Source organism: Pinus tabuliformis, chromosome 8, assembly GCF_031772625.1.
Source record: "Pinus tabuliformis cultivar Carrire ecotype Pingquan chromosome 8, CPIR1, whole genome shotgun sequence".
NCBI lineage: Eukaryota > Viridiplantae > Streptophyta > Pinopsida > Pinales > Pinaceae > Pinus > Pinus tabuliformis.
In genome coordinates, this window is record NC_142294.1 from 1,296,183,441 (window position 1) to 1,296,203,147 (window position 19,707).

The 19,707-nt window shown below is 35.2% G+C and overlaps 2 long non-coding RNA genes across 7 annotated transcripts; one reads left to right on the forward strand and one right to left on the reverse strand.

Annotated features, from left to right (window-relative positions):
- Positions 1-1,177: 1,177 nt before the first annotated feature.
- LOC149240209 (uncharacterized) lies at positions 1,178-13,857 on the reverse strand. The gene is made up of 3 exons (XR_016246489.1): positions 13,331-13,857; positions 1,595-1,752; positions 1,178-1,474 (listed from the first exon to the last, which is right to left on the reverse strand). It is a non-coding gene; the product is annotated as an uncharacterized LOC149240209 (long non-coding RNA).
- Positions 13,858-14,386: 529 nt separating this feature from the next.
- On the forward strand, positions 14,387-15,331 carry LOC149240210 (uncharacterized). Of its 6 annotated transcripts, none has more exons than XR_016245511.1 (3): positions 14,387-14,612; positions 14,780-14,900; positions 15,007-15,331. It is a non-coding gene; the product is annotated as an uncharacterized LOC149240210 (long non-coding RNA). The 6 variants fall into 6 exon arrangements; XR_016245510.1 differs by having other exon boundaries at positions 14,388-14,612; positions 14,763-14,905; XR_016245508.1 differs by having other exon boundaries at positions 14,391-14,612; positions 14,730-14,900.
- The last annotated feature ends 4,376 nt before the right edge of the window (positions 15,332-19,707 follow it).

Below are 19,707 nucleotides of genomic sequence, written 5' to 3' on the forward strand. Positions count from 1 at the left end.
TTCAACTTCACAAGGAGGATGTTAGACTTGCCAGAATTGAGAGGCACATCCCTTGTATCTTGGAACAAACTGAGCCGCCACGAACGAATGTCAAAGACCCAATGCTTCTAGAATCAGCTTTTGTTGAACAACATGACTAGAAAGTACATCTTTCTTGTGTTGTTTATATATGCAGATAGATTTTAGATTTCCTTATGCAAATATATGTGTAGGTAGAAATCTAGGGTATGGACATGGATCTGAAACTTATATAGCTTAGATAGAAAGGTTGAAACTCTTTTGTTACTGGATGGCATACAATGCGGATAGGTGGCCAACAGACTTGGTTTCCCACTGGGGAAAATGAGGCCACCTAGGCAATCTATGTGGTGTAATTTTTTTTTATAAAATAATGAAAAGGAGGATCTACGAATCTTAACAAAAACAAAAATATTAATTTAAAAAAAAAAAAATCAAAATATTCATTGGTAAAGATATGCAATTTGATGTAGCTTTGTCATATACAATAGTTTTTGTTTTGTTGAGAGGGAAGTAATGGCTCGATGCCTATTGTATAAAAGGAATTTAAACTAAGAATTCCTCTGGGTAAATATCTAATGTATAGGAATAAAAAACTAGCATTTGCACCCAATGTTGCAAAGAAGACGCCGTAAGGCTCAGCGTGTGGAGAAATATTGAAATGTGAATAGGCTTTTGCGGGTTTTTCTGAAAGCTAAGGGTCGATGATTTCAAGTTTTAATTTGAGGAGGCCATGCCAAAAAACCATTGAAATGGAATGCAAGTAGCCATATATATGCATCAATATTCAAATGGGAAATTAAGTTAATATGCGAACAACAACTGGGAAGCCATATTGATTTGGAAAGGGCTAGTTAAGAAATCATTAATCAAATGGGAAATTAAATTAATATGAAGATATATTGAAAACATGAATTTATATTCGTTAAAATGAATTGACTTTGCCAACAAATTATGTTAAAACCCATTGACAATGAATTGGTTGTGAGGACATAAACTATCAAAATGGTATTGATCTTGAAACATTCCTTCTTAAGTTTGAAACAGAAAACAGAAATAGTTGTGAAGACACAAACTATGAAAATGGTATTTGATGTTGAAACATCATTTTCTAAGTGTGTAATGGAAAATACAAATAGTGTATTGTAACATCCTTTTTAAAGTTTGAAATGGAAAACACAAATAGTTGTGAGGAAACAAACCATGAAAATGGTATCTGATCTTGAAACATCATTTTTCAAGTTTGAAATGGAAAATACAAACAGTGAATTGTAACAAAAGAGGTTCGAAACATCCTTTTTCAAGTTTGAAATGGAAAATACAAATAGTGAATCATAACAAAAGAGGTTCGAGAAGGAACACAATAGTCTAAAGAACATTGTGCTTGTCATTCCATATTTGAAGTTGTATGAAAAAATGGTGGAGGTAGTGAAGACCTGAAGAAGCAGTAATGGACCTGCAAAATGTATATTTAGTTAGAATTAGCAATATGTAAATCAGTTGCGGAAATTTATTAGTAATACTTTGCAGGTGAGCTGTGTTAAAATGAATCTGGAATGAATGGAAATGAAGTTACCTTTGCTATGGGGATTTATATATTGTTAGTGGAAGATGCATGGAGAATAATGGCATAGTGAACACCATTGGAGGTTAATGCGTCGCTGGAGATGCAATTTTTTTGCTTGCCAGGCGACCTGCAGCTGTGCAGGTATGTTATTTCTGAGGCCATGTGGCCTGATGCAAAAGAAAGAAAAGGCTAGAATGAGATGTACAGACAATATAAAGACATTCAAATATTTGCTTATTTACTAATATTCATTAAAGTTGGTTGTTGTTAAAAGATATGAAAAGTATGTTATGAAATAGAATGAGGTAAATAAATGGAGGAAACCTTTTGGTGAAGTCAAAGTATGGGTTGGAGCAGATTATCTGGGGGCGGCATGACTGTATCTAATGTGATGACTGTGTTGAAGGTGTTCCATAGTGCGCTTCTATGGCTCGTCCCTGCATATAGAGGTATGTCTTTGACGGGTGGTAGCTGACCGAGATCACCAACCAATATTATGGAACAGCGACCGAAAGGAGTGTTTCTTTGGTGGGGAAATGCCTCGCGAAGACATTCATCAATATGGCTGAGAAGCTTTGGCCCAATGAAGCTCATTTCATCGATTAGTATGTATCTTAAATGCCTGAGTTCTTCCTGGACTTTTGTGGTAACTACTATTTCCAGACGCACCTTATGCAGACTTGTTTTGTATTACACATTAGAAGCACAAGAGATCTGATAAAACCTATTCCAGCCAAGAAAAATGTTTGTGATCAAGTTGAAAGTTGAAACAGAATAGACCAAATAGATGTTTGAGGTGTGACATTCATTTAGGGGAAATGACATTTTGTTGAACAAACAACCTTCTTTATCTATACATTGAGATGGCATTTTGTTGAACAAACTATCTTCATTTTATGTACTTTGAGTGTAATCCAAGATGTAAATGAATAAGACAGAATGTTCAACAAGGAACCATAAATGTTGTTTCCAAATTTTAATATTTTGTGGCTGGGTCAATTCTTCAGCTTGACAATTTTAATAGTCATAAATTACGTTCCACCTTCAAGATTACACAGTTTGATCGCAATTTGACATGAAACATTGTTTGACCGTGATAGAGGGTGGTGCATAAATGCACGATTACCATAATCGGTCGTGGCTATTGTCTTGTCCCACATTTTTCCTTTCAGCTATTGTTGGGAATGTTTCTACTGACTTGGATGTTTCCCATTTTTATTGGTTCTGCATGATGATTTGAATTAGGCTAGATTGGATTGGTCTTGCGGCCATGAGCATCAAATCCTGGTGACCAACTTATATAGCAATATAACAACTAAGCAGAAAGAATTCCCTTATACCGTGGTCTATAAATTGCATCCAGATGTTGATCGGCTCCCATTGACTCCTACCCACACTAATCTGACCAACTGAATCTCATACCAGACTTGGAACTATACTTGAATCCCATGGAATTTACATATTAATCTTCATAAATTGATGCCATACTTGATTGCATTTCTAGTAATTACTGTATCAGATCTGTAGAAATGCCATGAAGGATGGTTCATTGACCCACTATCCCCCGGTGACTTCTCTAATGTATGACCTCTTCATGGTGTCTTGGTGCCCCTTATTGCTAGTCAAGGTAACCCCGATGTCCCATGTGTCTGTAAGGTTTCTAAGGTTTTAGTATCTTGCTTATCACTATAACAAACTAATTTTCATTTTTATCTAGTTCATAACATGCAACAAAAATAAAAGACAAAGCAAGTTGCTCGTCTTCAGAGGAATTATTGGAATATGCATTGTCATCTTCAGCAATGGACCGTGCGATAGGAGTGTTTAGAGATTTCATCATTTTCTTATTATGGACCATTGTTTGAGCATTTGTTGGAAACAGATGCATGGAATCATGGAATGAACATATTTCTTCTTCTGATAAAAAGGAATCTGTGCGCGACATGAGTATGTTGTAGTCGGTGATTGTTGGATCTGCATCTCTAATGTTCTGGAGAATGTTCCTGAAAGTAACCTGTTGGATATCGTCGCCTTGTTGACGAAATAGTGTATCTAATGTGATGACTGTGTTGAAGGTGTTCCATAGTGCGCTTTTGTGGCTCGTCCCTGCATATAGAGGTATGTCTTTGACGGGTGGTAGATGACCGAGATCACCAACCAATATTATGGAACAACGACCGAAAGGAGTGTTTCTTTGGTGGGGAAATGCCTCGCGAAGACGTTCATCAATATGGCTGAGAAGCTTTGGCCCAATGAAGCTCATTTCATCGATTAGTATGTATCTTATATGCCTGAGTTCTTCCTGGACTTTTGTTGTAACTACTATTTCCAGACGCACCTTATGCAGACTTGTTTTGTATTACACATTAGAAGCACAAGAGATCTGATAAAACCTATTCCAGCCAAGAAAAATGTTTGTGATCAAGTTGAAAGTTGAAACAGAATAGACCAAATAGATGTTTGAGGTGTGACATTCATTTAAGGGAAATGACATTTTGTTGAACAAACAACCTTCTTTATCTATACATTGAGATGGCATTTTGTTGAACAAACTATCTTCATTTTCTGTACTTTGAGTGTAATCCAAGATGTAAATGAATAAGACACAATGTTCAACAAGGAACCATAAATGTTGTTTCCAAATTTTAATATTTTGTGGTTGGGTCAATTCTTCAGCTTGACAATTTTAATAGTCATAAATTACGTTCCACCTTCAAGATTACACAGTTTGATCGCAATTTGACATGAAACATTGTTTGACCGTGATAGAGGGTGGTGCATAAATGCACGATTGCCATAATCGGTCGTGGCTATTGTCTTGTCCCACATTTTTCCTTCCAGCTATTGTTGGGAATGTTTCTACTGACTTGGATGTTTCCCATTTTTATTGGTTCTGCATGATGATTTGAATTAGGCTAGATTGGATTGGTCTTGCGGCCATGAGCATCAAATCCTGGTGACCAACTTATATAGCAATATAACAACTAAGCAGAAAGAATTCCCTTATACCGTGGTCTATAAATTGCATCCAGATGTTGATCGGCTCCCATTGACTCCTACCCACACTAATCTGACCAACTGAATCTCATACCAGACTTGGAACTATACTTGAATCCCATGGAATTTACATATTAATCTTCATAAATTGATGCCATACTTGATTGCATTTCTAGTAATTACTGTATCAGATCTGTAGAAATGCCATGAAGGATGGTTCATTGACCCACTATCCCCCGGTGACTTCTCTAATGTATGACCTCTTCATGGTGTCTTGGTGCCCCTTATTGCTAGTCAAGGTAACCCCGATGTCCCATGTGTCTGTAAGGTTTCTAAGGTTTTAGTATCTTGCTTATCACTATAACAAACTAATTTTCATTTTTATCTAGTTCATAACATGCAACAAAAATAAAAGACAAAGCAAGTTGCTCGTCTTCAGAGGAATTATTGGAATATGCGTTGTCATCTTCAGCAATGGACCGTGCGATAGGAGTGTTTAGAGATTTCATCATTTGCTTATTATGGACCATTGTTTGAGCATTTGTTGGAAACAGATGCATGGAATCATGGAATGAACATATTTCTTCTTCTGATAAAAAGATATCTGTGCGCGACATGAGTATGTTGTAGTCGGCGATTGTTGGATCTGCATCTCTAATGTTCTGGAGAATGTTCCTGAAAGTAACCTGTTGGATATCGTCGCCTTGTTGACGAAATATTGTATCTAATGTGATGACTGTGTTGAAGGTGTTCCATAGTGCGCTTCTGTGGCTCGTCCCTGCATATAGAGGTATGTCTTTGACGGGTGGTAGCTGACCGAGATCACCAACCAATATTATGGAACAGCGACCGAAAGGAGTGTTTCTTTGGTGGGGAAATGCCTCGCGAAGACGTTCATCAATATGACTGAGAAGATTTGGCCCAATGAAGCTCATTTCATCGATTAGTATGTATCTTATATGCCTGAGTTCTTCCTGGACTTTTGTTGTAACTACTATTTCCAGACGCACCTTATGCAGACTTGTTTTGTATTACACATTAGAAGCACAAGAGATCTGATAAAACCTATTCCAGCCAAGAAAAATGTTTGTGATCAAGTTGAAAGTTGAAACAGAATAGACCAAATAGATGTTTGAGGTGTGACATTCATTTAAGGGAAATGACATTTTGTTGAACAAACAACCTTCTTTATCTATACATTGAGATGGCATTTTGTTGAACAAACTATCTTCATTTTCTGTACTTTGAGTGTAATCCAAGATGTAAATGAATAAGACAGAATGTTCAACAAGGAACCATAAATGTTGTTTCCAAATTTTAATATTTTGTGGCTGGGTCAATTCTTCAGCTTGACAATTTTAATAGTCATAAATTACGTTCCACCTTCAAGATTACACAGTTTGATCGCAATTTGACATGAAACATTGTTTGACCGTGATAGAGGGTGGTGCATAAATGCACGATTACCATAATCGGTCGTGGCTATTGTCTTGTCCCACATTTTTCCTTTCAGCTATTGTTGGGAATGTTTCTACTGACTTGGATGTTTCCCATTTTTATTGGTTCTGCATGATGATTTGAATTAGGCTAGATTGGATTGGTCTTGCAGCCATGAGCATCAAATCCTGGTGACCAACTTATATAGCAATATAACAACTAAGCAGAAAGAATTCCCTTATACCGTGGTCTATAAATTGCATCCAGATGTTGATCGGCTCCCATTGACTCCTACCCACACTAATCTGACCAACTGAATCTCATACCAGACTTGGAACTATACTTGAATCCCATGGAATTTACATATTAATCTTCATAAATTGATGCCATACTTGATTGCATTTCTAGTAATTACTGTATCAGATCTGTAGAAATTCCATGAAGGATGGTTCATTGACCCACTATCCCCCGGTGACTTCTCTAATGTATGACCTCTTCATGGTGTCTTGGTGCCCCTTATTGCTAGTCAAGGTAACCCCGATGTCCCATGTGTCTGTAAGGTTTCTAAGGTTTCAGTATCTTGCTTATCACTATAACAAACTGAATTTTCATTTTTATCTAGTTCATAACATGCAACAAAAATAAAAGACAAAGCAAAGGCTAAAAGAAAAACTCCATTGCTTCAACTTCGTGAACATCAGGAATTTAAGAAAGAAAGATGTTAACAAAGGAATCAATAAGTTTTCACGTGAAGGCAATGTTATAGATACATCTGATGGCATTTGTAACCATTTGTTTTGAAGGTGTATCTTTCCAAGTTAAATACACCAAATCATAAGATACAAGAATGACACAGGTCTATTTGAGGCATTATATTTATCTCAAGTTTTATTAATTTTTCTATCACTTTCATAAACTAAACCCTTCCCTCAGCAGAATTATAAAAATGTAGAGGCAATGCATCCAACTGTTGCTACCTATTGAAAAATGTTAAGTTTCTGCTTATCTTAAAGACACAGTCTATCTGTTTCTTGAAAAGAGTCATGAAAGCAGGATGAGGTAAAAACTTCGAAAGTGTTATGCCCTATGCCTCTTCAGAAAACACTAATTCCTTGTACAGAAATCATTTTCCAGATTTATTGATGAAGAAAGAACAAAGAGTTTCTCACAGGTATTCCAATTGCCATCCATTTTACAAAAATGAGATAATATGGAAGCAATTTTCGCCTATACATGGCCTTCTAAACAGGCACGAAGAGTTAAAAACCATAAACGAGCGTCATCAAAAAATTACAAAACTGAGCAATATGATCTCCAGGTTTAATCTCAAAACCCTGATCAAAGTGATTGAAGAGAAAAAACTCACTGGACCATGGTAATCTGCATCTATGACACCAGCACCAACGTCCAACGTCTATCTTGATTTCTGAAATGAGGATGATGGTTATGTGTATATATACAGGCTGCATCAGGAGCTGTTCAATGCCAAATGATAGACATGGTTCACCCAGGAGTTGTCTCCATGCACAAGGTTTAAATTAAATAAAACTCACAATGGCTTTTGAGCACAATTGCCATGTAATTCTATTTGAATCCATGCTCAGGTTGTTGGTCTGAATCGCTGCTCGTCTTTTGATGATTCACTCTGCCTATAATGTTTGAAATCTATGGAGAATCTATGATACTATATTTACTAGCACATACCCTCATAAACGCACGTCTGATATGCACCTAGAGGTTGCTCAGGTGAGGATAAATATCTCGAGTTCACACAAGTGACCTTGGTACTTGAGATTTTTCAACCTGCAGGTGCATATTAGACCGGAGTTTAGAGGGTCTGTGCTGGTGTTCATAGTCAATGGACCTAATGCACCGTGTGGATTCGATACACAATTAAACACATCACTTTACATACAAAGAGTTGATGGATCACTCCTACCCACCTCACCAGGGCTGAAAAGTGCATTCATTTCAAGTTTGATGAATAAACCTGCTCTTCGAGTAGTTAAGATATGAAGCACTTAATGATGAATAGTTTTAATAAAAAATTTCAAGTCTGATGATTCATTGATTGAAGTATTTGATGACCCTTGGGAATTTGCTACATTGCAGGTAAATTTCAATGCAAAAACAGAGTATGACATGATCTAGAATTATAAAATTCTGCAAGACGTGTTTACTAAATTGAAGATAGACAAGGTATTGGACTTTTGTTGTAACTACTATTTCCAGACGCACCTTATGCAGACTTGTTTTGTATTACACATTAGAAGCACATGAGATCTGATAAAACCTGTTCCAGCCAAGAAAAATGTTTGTGATCAAGTTGAAAGTTGAAATAGAATAGACCAAATAGATGTTTGAGGTGTGACATTCATTTAAGGGAAATGACATTTTGTTGAACAAACAACCTTCTTTATCTATACATTGAGATGGCATTTTGTTGAACAAACTATCTTCATTTTCTGTACTTTGAGTGTAATCCAAGATGTAAATGAATAAGACAGAATGTTCAAAAAGGAACCATAAATGTTGTTTCCAACTTTTAATATTTTGTGGCTGGGTCAATTCTTCAGCTTGACAATTTTAATAGTCATAAATTACGTTCCACCTTCAAGATTACACAGTTTGATCACAATTTGACATGAAACATTGTCTGACCGTGATAGAGGGTGGTGCATAAATGCACGATTACCATAATCGGTCGTGGATATTGTCTTGTCCCACATTGTTCCTTTCAGCTATTGTTGGGAATGTTTCCACTGACTTTGATGTTTCCCATTTTTATTGCTTCTGCATGATGATATGAATTAAGGCTAGATTGGATTGGTCTTGAAATAATACATCTAAACCTAAAAATAATACACTGTTAGAGCAAACTAAAATCCATCAGCATGGTAAATCTAAAGCACAGTAAATCTAAACACAGGAATAATACATCTACATTCAGAAATAATCCGATCATATTTTTTTCCTGCAGTTGGTACATTAAAATAATTTCCTGCAAATGGTATAATTTAATGTATCAATAGTATTACTATACATGAGAACAAAATCTCAGCTCAAATACCACTTGCCTCTGTTGAGAAAATCATTCTTCCCCTTGCCTGCAAGTGTATTACCAACATATAAAATTCATGGCCAGCGTAAGGCTAAGACATAAAATCTCTCTGGGCACCATCTCTCCAGGGAAACAAACAGCTAGAGATGGTGCACCTGTCAGAATTTATACCTGTAGGTGCTAAGCTTATTTGAATATTATCTATTTGTTTAAAGAGTAAACTCAATAAGTTCTGATGTTTATTTTCAATCAGTAAGTTCTGATATTTATTTTGATATTTATTTTCAACTTATTTGAATTGATATATACACTTAATTTGGAGTAATTTTTAATTTTTTTAAATTAAATTATATATCTAATTTAAAACTATCTCATTTAAATTTAATTTGTTATCAACAAATTTCACAATTTACATAACTAAACTATCACCATTGAAGTGTCAATGGGCTAATTCAAACTTGAAATAAGTAAACCGTAGTGGCTTTTTTTCTCATTGAGTATAATACAATGCTTGATTCATTCAGTAAAAAATTTCGAACAGATACTTACTCGGCCTTAAAAACTCAGGGCCAGAGTTTACGAGATTCATGAGCCCTGAGCGTCCATAGAATTGTTGGGAATGTTTCCACTGACTTGGATGTTTCCCATTTTTATTGCTTCTGCATGATGATTTGAATTAAGGCTAGATTTGATTGGTCTTGAAATAATACATCTAAACCTAAAAATAATACACTGTTAGAGCAAACTAAAATCCATCAGCATGGTAAATCTAAAGCACAGTAAATCTAAACACAGGAATAATACATCAGAAATAATCCGATCAGATTTTTTTCCTGCAGTTGGTACATTAAAATAATTTCCTGCAAATGGTATAATTTAATGTATCAATAGTATTACTATACATGAGAACAAAATCTCAGCTCAAATACCACTTGCCTCTGTTGAGAAAATCATTCTTCCCCTTGCCTGCAAGTGTATTACCAACATATAAAATTCATGGCCAGCGTAAGGCTGAGACATAAAATCTCTCTGGGCACCATCTCTCCAGGGAAACAAACAGCTAGAGATGGTGCACCTGTCAGAATTTATACCTGTAGGTGCTAAGCTTATTTGAATATTATCTATTTGTTTAAAGAGTAAACTCAATAAGTTCTGATGTTTATTTTCAATCAGTAAGTTCTGATATTTATTTTGATATTTATTTTCAACTTATTTGAATTGATATATACACTTAATTTGGAGTAATTTTTAATTTTTTTAAATTAAATTATATATCTAATTTAAAACTATCTCATTTAAATTTAATTTGTTATCAACAAATTTCACAATTTACATAACTAAACTATCACCATTGAAGTGTCAATGGGCTAATTCAAACTTGAAATAAGTAAACCGTAGTGGCTTTTTTTCTCATTGAGTATAATACAATGCTTGATTCATTCAGTAAAAAATTTCGAACAGATACTTACTCGGCCTTAAAAACTCAGGGCCAGAGTTTACGAGATTCATGAGCCCTGAGCGTCCATAGAATTGTTGGGAATGTTTCCACTGACTTGGATGTTTCCCATTTTTATTGCTTCTGCATGATGATTTGAATTAAGGCTAGATTTGATTGGTCTTGAAATAATACATCTAAACCTAAAAATAATACACTGTTAGAGCAAACTAAAATCCATCAGCATGGTAAATCTAAAGCACAGTAAATCTAAACACAGGAATAATACATCTACATTCAGAAATAATCCGATCAGATTTTTTTCCTGCAGTTGGTACATTAAAATAATTTCCTGCAAATGGTATAATTTAATGTATCAATAGTATTACTATACATGAGAACAAAATCTCAGCTCAAATACCACTTGCCTCTGTTGAGAAAATCATTCTTCCCCTTGCCTGCAAGTGTATTACCAACATATAAAATTCATGGCCAGCGTAAGGCTGAGACATAAAATCTCTCTGGGCACCATCTCTCCAGGGAAACAAACAGCTAGAGATGGTGCACCTGTCAGAATTTATACCTGTAGGTGCTAAGCTTATTTGAATATTATCTATTTGTTTAAAGAGTAAACTCAATAAGTTCTGATGTTTATTTTCAATCAGTAAGTTCTGATATTTATTTTGATATTTATTTTCAACTTATTTGAATTGATATATACACTTAATTTGGAGTAATTTTTAATTTTTTTAAATTAAATTATATATCTAATTTAAAACTATCTCATTTAAATTTAATTTGTTATCAACAAATTTCACAATTTACATAACTAAACTATCACCATTGAAGTGTCAATGGGCTAATTCAAACTTGAAATAAGTAAACCGTAGTGGCTTTTTTTCTCATTGAGTATAATACAATGCTTGATTCATTCAGTAAAAAATTTCGAACAGATACTTACTCGGCCTTAAAAACTCAGGGCCAGAGTTTACGAGATTCATGAGCCCTGAGCGTCCATAGAATTGTTGGGAATGTTTCCACTGACTTGGATGTTTCCCATTTTTATTGCTTCTGCATGATGATTTGAATTAAGGCTAGATTGGATTGGTCTTGAAATAATACATCTAAACCTAAAAATAATACACTGTTAGAGCAAACTAAAATCCATCAGCATGGTAAATCTAAAGCACAGTAAATCTAAACACAGGAATAATACATCTACATTCAGAAATAATCCGATCAGATTTTTTTCCTGCAGTTGGTACATTAAAATAATTTCCTGCAAATGGTATAATTTAATGTATCAATAGTATTACTATACATGAGAACAAAATCTCAGCTCAAATACCACTTGCCTCTGTTGAGAAAATCATTCTTCCCCTTGCCTGCAAGTGTATTACCAACATATAAAATTCATGGCCAGCGTAAGGCTGAGACATAAAATCTCTCTGGGCACCATCTCTCCAGGGAAACAAACAGCTAGAGATGGTGCACCTGTCAGAATTTATACCTGTAGGTGCTAAGCTTATTTGAATATTATCTATTTGTTTAAAGAGTAAACTCAATAAGTTCTGATGTTTATTTTCAATCAGTAAGTTCTGATATTTATTTTGATATTTATTTTCAACTTATTTGAATTGATATATACACTTAATTTGGAGTAATTTTTAATTTTTTTAAATTAAATTATATATCTAATTTAAAACTATCTCATTTAAATTTAATTTGTTATCAACAAATTTCACAATTTACATAACTAAACTATCATCATTGAAGTGTCAATGGGCTAATTCAAACTTGAAATAAGTAAACCGTAGTGGCTTTTTTTCTCATTGAGTATAATACAATGCTTGATTCATTCAGTAAAAAATTTCGAACAGATACTTACTCGGCCTTAAAAACTCAGGGCCAGAGTTTACGAGATTCATGAGCCCTGAGCGTCCATAGAATTGTTGGGAATGTTTCCACTGACTTGGATGTTTCCCATTTTTATTGCTTCTGCATGATGATTTGAATTAAGGCTAGATTGGATTGGTCTTGAAATAATACATCTAAACCTAAAAATAATACACTGTTAGAGCAAACTAAAATCCATCAGCATGGTAAATCTAAAGCACAGTAAATCTAAACACAGGAATAATACATCTACATTCAGAAATAATCCGATCAGATTTTTTTCCTGCAGTTGGTACATTAAAATAATTTCCTGCAAATGGTATAATTTAATGTATCAATAGTATTACTATACATGAGAACAAAATCTCAGCTCAAATACCACTTGCCTCTGTTGAGAAAATCATTCTTCCCCTTGCCTGCAAGTGTATTACCAACATATAAAATTCATGGCCAGCGTAAGGCTGAGACATAAAATCTCTCTGGGCACCATCTCTCCAGGGAAACAAACAGCTAGAGATGGTGCACCTGTCAGAATTTATACCTGTAGGTGCTAAGCTTATTTGAATATTATCTATTTGTTTAAAGAGTAAACTCAATAAGTTCTGATGTTTATTTTCAATCAGTAAGTTCTGATATTTATTTTGATATTTATTTTCAACTTATTTGAATTGATATATACACTTAATTTGGAGTAATTTTTAATTTTTTTAAATTAAATTATATATCTAATTTTAAACTATCTCATTTAAATTTAATTTGTTATCAACAAATTTCACAATTTACATAACTAAACTATCACCATTGAAGTGTCAATGGGCTAATTCAAACTTGAAATAAGTAAACCGTAGTGGCTTTTTTTCTCATTGAGTATAATACAATGCTTGATTCATTCAGTAAAAAATTTCGAACAGATACTTACTCGGCCTTAAAAACTCAGGGCCAGAGTTTACGAGATTCATGAGCCCTGAGCGTCCATAGAACTTGGCCAGAAACACTGTTGCATTTGCCTGGGATTCAGAGGTCTTTATCCACTGAAGGCATGGCCGCAGCTCACATGAATCGCTGCAACCCTTTCGCAGAACTCGACAGCCATTACAGCTCACCCTCCACACAGTGATATTTTCTGTTGTTTCTGCAACACATACCCATTATAGCATATACTACCAGGTTCTCCGTGGAAACTATTTTTCATCCTTTCTTGTCCGGGCCCGCATTCGACCAGCTAATTTGTGTAACAGCCTGTGAGCGCCTGCATGCCCTGCACCTGCATCATGAGCGCCACGATGTAGTCCGCAGCCTCTTCCAAGAAAACGGGCGTGTTCAGCCGGCGGCTTCCTGGAATGAGGTCCCTCAGTGTCTGCATACGAGAAGCCAGAGTGCCCTTTTCTGAGCGGATGCTACTGCCCGACTTGGACGCCACTCGGAACAGCTGCTTGACGGACTTCTTGCCCGGGGCAAAGGTCTCTTTGTGATACAGTTACATGAAGGGAAAGCAACGGGCCCAGCGAGTCCCAACCGGTCATCAACCAATTCAAATCAACGGCCGAGGATAATCTAATCGTCTAACAAAGTATCTAACGGCGTAAAATGATGACAGAGAGGCACTTGAGGGAATTGATCACAGAGGGGAACGCCTTACGGCGTAATTATGGAACGAAAGTGATTCCCTAAAATTTCTTCTAAATAACCACTTTTAACTCCATCAAAATTGTTTTAGGACATTGTAACATATCTGGTAAGCAAAAAAATTAAAATTATCTGCCACAAAAAGGTAAATCAATTAAACTCAATAATTACATCCAGTAATATTTAACCAAATGTTTTTTCTTAACATAATGGATATGGTTTGAATATGGGGTTTCATTTATTGTAATAATTATGGTTCACTCGATTTTGTTGTCTGCACACTTATTCAACAGAACAATAAATTTCACCTAACTTATAATCTACCCCACCCATGTTACTGTGGTAGGGTTTTGGGAAACTTCGAGTGTGTGTGATAGCCCTACACCTGGCGGTCCTTGCCTTGAGATGTCGGCTACATCGATGGCCTTACATCGATCCCACGCTACAGATGGAGGAGATTCATCCGAGAAAGTTTTGGGTAACCACCCAGCCTGTCGGCTCCAGTCTCAGTTCATTTGCACTGTTCGCTGGAGGGTTTGAAAAACTTCGTCGCAAGGATTACAATAACTATTCAGGTAGATTCATTTCATTCCCGTGTCCACTCAGTTTCCTTCTGGAAATAGTATAATGGGTTTGCTTGGAATTTTTTGGCTGAAGCATGATTTTTATGAATTTCATTCCATACCCTACAGTTCTGGTATCACCACTATGGCATGCCTTGATAGTGATATGACGGACACAGGTTTTCTATAGAAAAGGTTGGCGAGAAAATGGGGTCTTCTACTGGTCGATATTTTCCTCTTTCTCAGAGGAATTATGCTAGTTCTGGCCTACTTTTCACAGACAAAGCCCTTCATCGCAAAGTTCGGTAATCTTTTGCTATGCTTCAACTCAGGGTAATTGTGTAAACGCTTACTGAATAAACCCTCATTGATGCATCTCATGGAATTCTATTGCTTTTTCTTGCAGGTCTTTTGTCAACGATCATGTTCTTCGAGCAATGTGATTATGGCTCCAATGCCCCATTTGTTGGGAACAATTCCAAGTAACACTAGTTCTCTTAAAAGGGGTTTTCCACCAGCAATGATATTCATAACTAAGCATATAGGGGAAGGGTTTGGGTTTATAGACAGTCACCAATCATAATGTAATTAAAATGGGTCGAATAGGGGAAGGGTTTGGGTTTATAGGCAATCACCAATCATAATGTAAGTAAAATGGGTCCAATAATGGACTTAAAAGTTTTTCTTCTGACCATCATAATATAGCGTGGCAATTTTTCTTTCGACTATTATATTTTCTTGTCCATGTTACTTTCCCTTTTATGTAGATGGCACTCGCGCCTGATGACTTATTATGGTGGATTTTATGTCGTAGGTGCAATTGATGAAGTTTCTTAACCTATTTGATTCTCTGTTTAACTTATACAATGGCTATTCTAGATTTGGGTTATTGAGTGAATTTCACCTATTTATTACAATTGGTTCAATGTCTGGCATCCGGGTATTTTTATAATCAAATTTCGATATTTACTATTATGTCTTGTAATTGAAAATAATTTTCTGGGACCAAACATCCCTCTTTTTCTTGTGATTAATTACCTTCCTCGATTATTCAACAATGGATACATGACCTCTGTAGTTTTTAGTCTAGATATTTACATGTGATACAATAATAGACTCTGGTTCTACTTCCAGTCTCATAGTAGGAACAACTGTTCTATTAATTAGTCTATAACTTGAAAATACTGAGAGATAAATAACATTTCTAGTTGACTAAAGTTAGTTATTTAATTTTCATTACTCAGAAAGATCTGCATTTCGAGAATGATACTGGAATGTCTTTTTATTTATTTATTTATTTAATACAGGTTTGATCTACATAGATATTACGTACTGGTTACATTAAGACTCAGGAGTATTTCCTTCAAAACTCAATTGCTTTCTTTAACATTATTATTTTCTACCAAGTTAAAACATTAAGCTTTACCACAACATTGAGTATTGTTATCTAGAGTCAATAATTAGATTTCTTCAATTCTGGTACCTTAATGCATTTGGTTTGATAAAATATTACATAGTTATAAATAAATAAAAGCCAATGCATTTGGTTTGATAAAATATTACATAGTTATAAATAAATAAAAGCCAAAATTTTCTATTTAAATTTTAGTTACATATGCACAAAAATTTGACAATTGCTTATTTGTTTTCTTTTGTAAGATGCGAATCTTCAAGGTTTGCAATCCTCCTCCCAACCACGAGGTCAGTTGTCCTAATCCATCTCTCCGTCGAGCTATCTTACGTAAGAAAACTTCCAGGACAATTTATTTATAAGATTCTGATAGCATCAGTTGTCTTATTGCATCTCTCCCCGGAGCTACTTTCCTAGCCAAGTTCCACGACAATTTATTTATAAGATTTTGTTATGATATCTGGCCACTACTACACTTAGCATGAATCTAAACCACAACTCAAGGCTGACTCTACTGGCACACCATCTCTCCAGTCTTTTCTTTCATTCTTTTTTTCTGTTCTTTCCCCCCTCGCCTTACGTTCATTCATTACCCTCTTGGATTTTCTTTTGGAGGTTTTATTTCCAAGCAAAAATTTGAGTAGGTAACTACACACAATTGCATCTGTTCTTTCCCCCCTCGCCTTAGGTTCATTCATTACCCTCTTGGATTTTGAGTAGGTAACTACACATAACTGTGCAATTGTGTGGTATGCTTTACTCTAGCATTTCTTCTCAACCACAGTTAAAAGAAAATGTTATTTAATTTAATAAATAAACTAAAGCATGTTTTCTTTATCCATATTAAGGTTGTCTTTAGCCACATCAACTAGAAAATTTCGACATTAATTTCAAACTAAAGTAATTAATGAATTACTTCCCAAGTTACCAGGGGACATTCTTGTTTCCGAAAATTTAGGAACATATTATTTTTTGCAAAATATTATTATATAAAAAATTAAAGAGAAATTGTGTTATCATAGAGATAAAGGAAAATTAAGTTATTATAAGGCATTGATTAACCCTAATCTATGAAATTAAAAATATCTCTATGTTTTAAACAAAGAGGAAGCATACCTTAGTAAAATAAGAATATTTTTTATGAGTTTCATAATGAAATTATGAGATAAAAAATTCCGAAAAAGGAAAGTTTAAAAGGATTATAAGATGCAAGAGTCTATCATGTTTGTGATATTAATTTTAATTTGATAATATTTGTCATACTACCAACCTAGTTGTCTTTTTAGTGAATGAAAATTTAAAAAAAAATCCAATTAATTATTACTTAAGATGTCAAAAACAAAAGTTGATTATTGATTTTAGTAGATGATGCTGGTAGTGGTCGTTCTCCTCCTCCTACAATTTTAATTAAATTACCAATAATTATTAGGTAGTTGTTAGGGATTTATTTTCCACATAATATTCTCGAATATTTTTATTATGAACATGTGTCATATGAAATGAGCTATGGTTTTTTGTGGATGTCGTATTAATGACCCATGATATTGTAATAATGTGTATTAATAGGCTAATAATCTCTATGCTTACGTGGAGGTGAATATGCATTTTTAGCTATATATATTTATAATTCAATTAATTATATATTTATTTGCTGCTTATGGTAGATTGATTCCTATAATATTTAGTAGTCATTTAATTTATATGATTATATTGATAATATTTTTCCTTGGGGAAAATTCGAAATTTTCTATTAGTGAATAAAATTACATGTTGTAGATGCCTCAGGGGAATATGCATATGTTGGGCCCATGGCCATCAAAAAAATAGTTATGTACAAAAAACCCATATAGGGTGGACTTTAAACAATGTCGTAATAATATATACAAGAATAGGACTATATCATGTACTAAGACAAAAAAATACTGCAAAATTAGGTCCCGTTGGCGCTCAGGTAGTGTTGATCTATGTGCGGTTAATAGTAGTACTAGAAGTTTTCATCTCCCTGTTGTTCTTTTATGAGCCAGATTCCCCTGGGCTGGACCGTGGCCTCCTTGGATAGTTTGTTGGCAGCCTCACTGCCCTCCCTGTAAATATGTTGAGAATAAATATATTCAAACTGGGATTTAAAAAGCAGTGCTTCATCCAATATATTTATGAGTGAATGCATATGACAAGTGGATGCATTGTCGAACTAGTTTATGATGATTTTTGAATCTCCAAAAATTTGAAGATGTCTGCAGTCATGAGCAAGTGCAAAGTGGGGGCAGGTGACAAAGAGTAACGAGTTCAACGAAATTATTTGTGCCTGACCCCAAACCCAATTATGTACAAAAGATATGGTTTTTAGATAGGTGAAGTAGTATTCCCCCTCCACATTCCTGTTCTTCAACAACGAAATCAAAATAGGCCCATGAAATATTATGATTAATAACTTTGGTGGTCATTGTTCGAACGGGTGATATATTATCATCATCGAGTATATCATGGTATGCAGTTAAGATACAGGGAATAGATATAGGCCATTTTATAGCTTTGTCTCGGAAAATATATCCGTTCCGGTTCAGCCATATGGACTAGAAAATAATCAAAGGTAAACAATGATGTTTTTTGTTTGATGTCCTCGATCTCTAGTGATTCCAATATTCCAAAATGTTGTTCTCAGACCATCAAGCATTTATAGGGAGGGATGAATGAGCCTGTGCCCACAAATCATTAACCGAGTCACAGTGGAGGAATAAATGGTCATTGGACTCTTCAACCTGTTTGCATAACACACATCTGGAGGGGCCGTGATATGATCTATGCATAAGGTTTGTGCATGTAGGATTTTTTTTCTTCAAGATATTCCACATGAGTAATCTTGTGCGAGGTGGGGCTTTAAGCTTCCATATGTGTTTCCACCAATCAGTGAGCACAGGTGGTGTAAGAGAGGCTTGAATGACAGGGTAACCTTCTTTGGGCGTATATATTCCATGCCCAACATGAGCCTAGATGAGTTCATCAGCCCCCTCTTTGATGTGAACATGGGATTCTAATAGAGCTTTTATGTATTCATCTTGTACCTAGTGCCATGTGCCACAATGCCTAAATCCCCAACCAATTTCCATGATTAAGCGAAAAGGGTGGAATTCTCCATATCTGCAATGGCAACAAGCCTGTGTATATCATTTTGCTTGAGGTGTTGAATGAGAAAAGGTGGGAGCTGATGCATATTTCCACTGCTAGTCCACGAATTAATGCCAATCTCCATCGGTTGACCATCACAGATGCACCAAACTAAACCATTTTTAATAATAGGTAGGGTGTGGAGGACAACTCTCCAAATAGAAGAAATACCCATTTTACGCCAAGTAGGAAGTTAGATCCAATCCATGATCTATAATGGCCAGATGTATTTGAAATGCACTAGCTCTATCCATAGACTGTTGGATGTGAGAATAAGCCAACCCACTTTAGTAGCAAGAGCATGGGTGAACGCTGGTAGGTCTTTTAATCATGATCCCCTCATCCTTATCCCCCCCATTTCTTTGGTATAGTGATTTGGGTCGATCCCACCCATGTAAAAGGTTTCCCTTCCTTATGTTCGTTCCAAAGGAATTTACAACATAATTTTTGAATCTGAGCAAGGATTTCCCTAGGGATCCATGTTAATGACATCCAACACACTGACGTTGCCTCCAGTACCAATTTGATGAG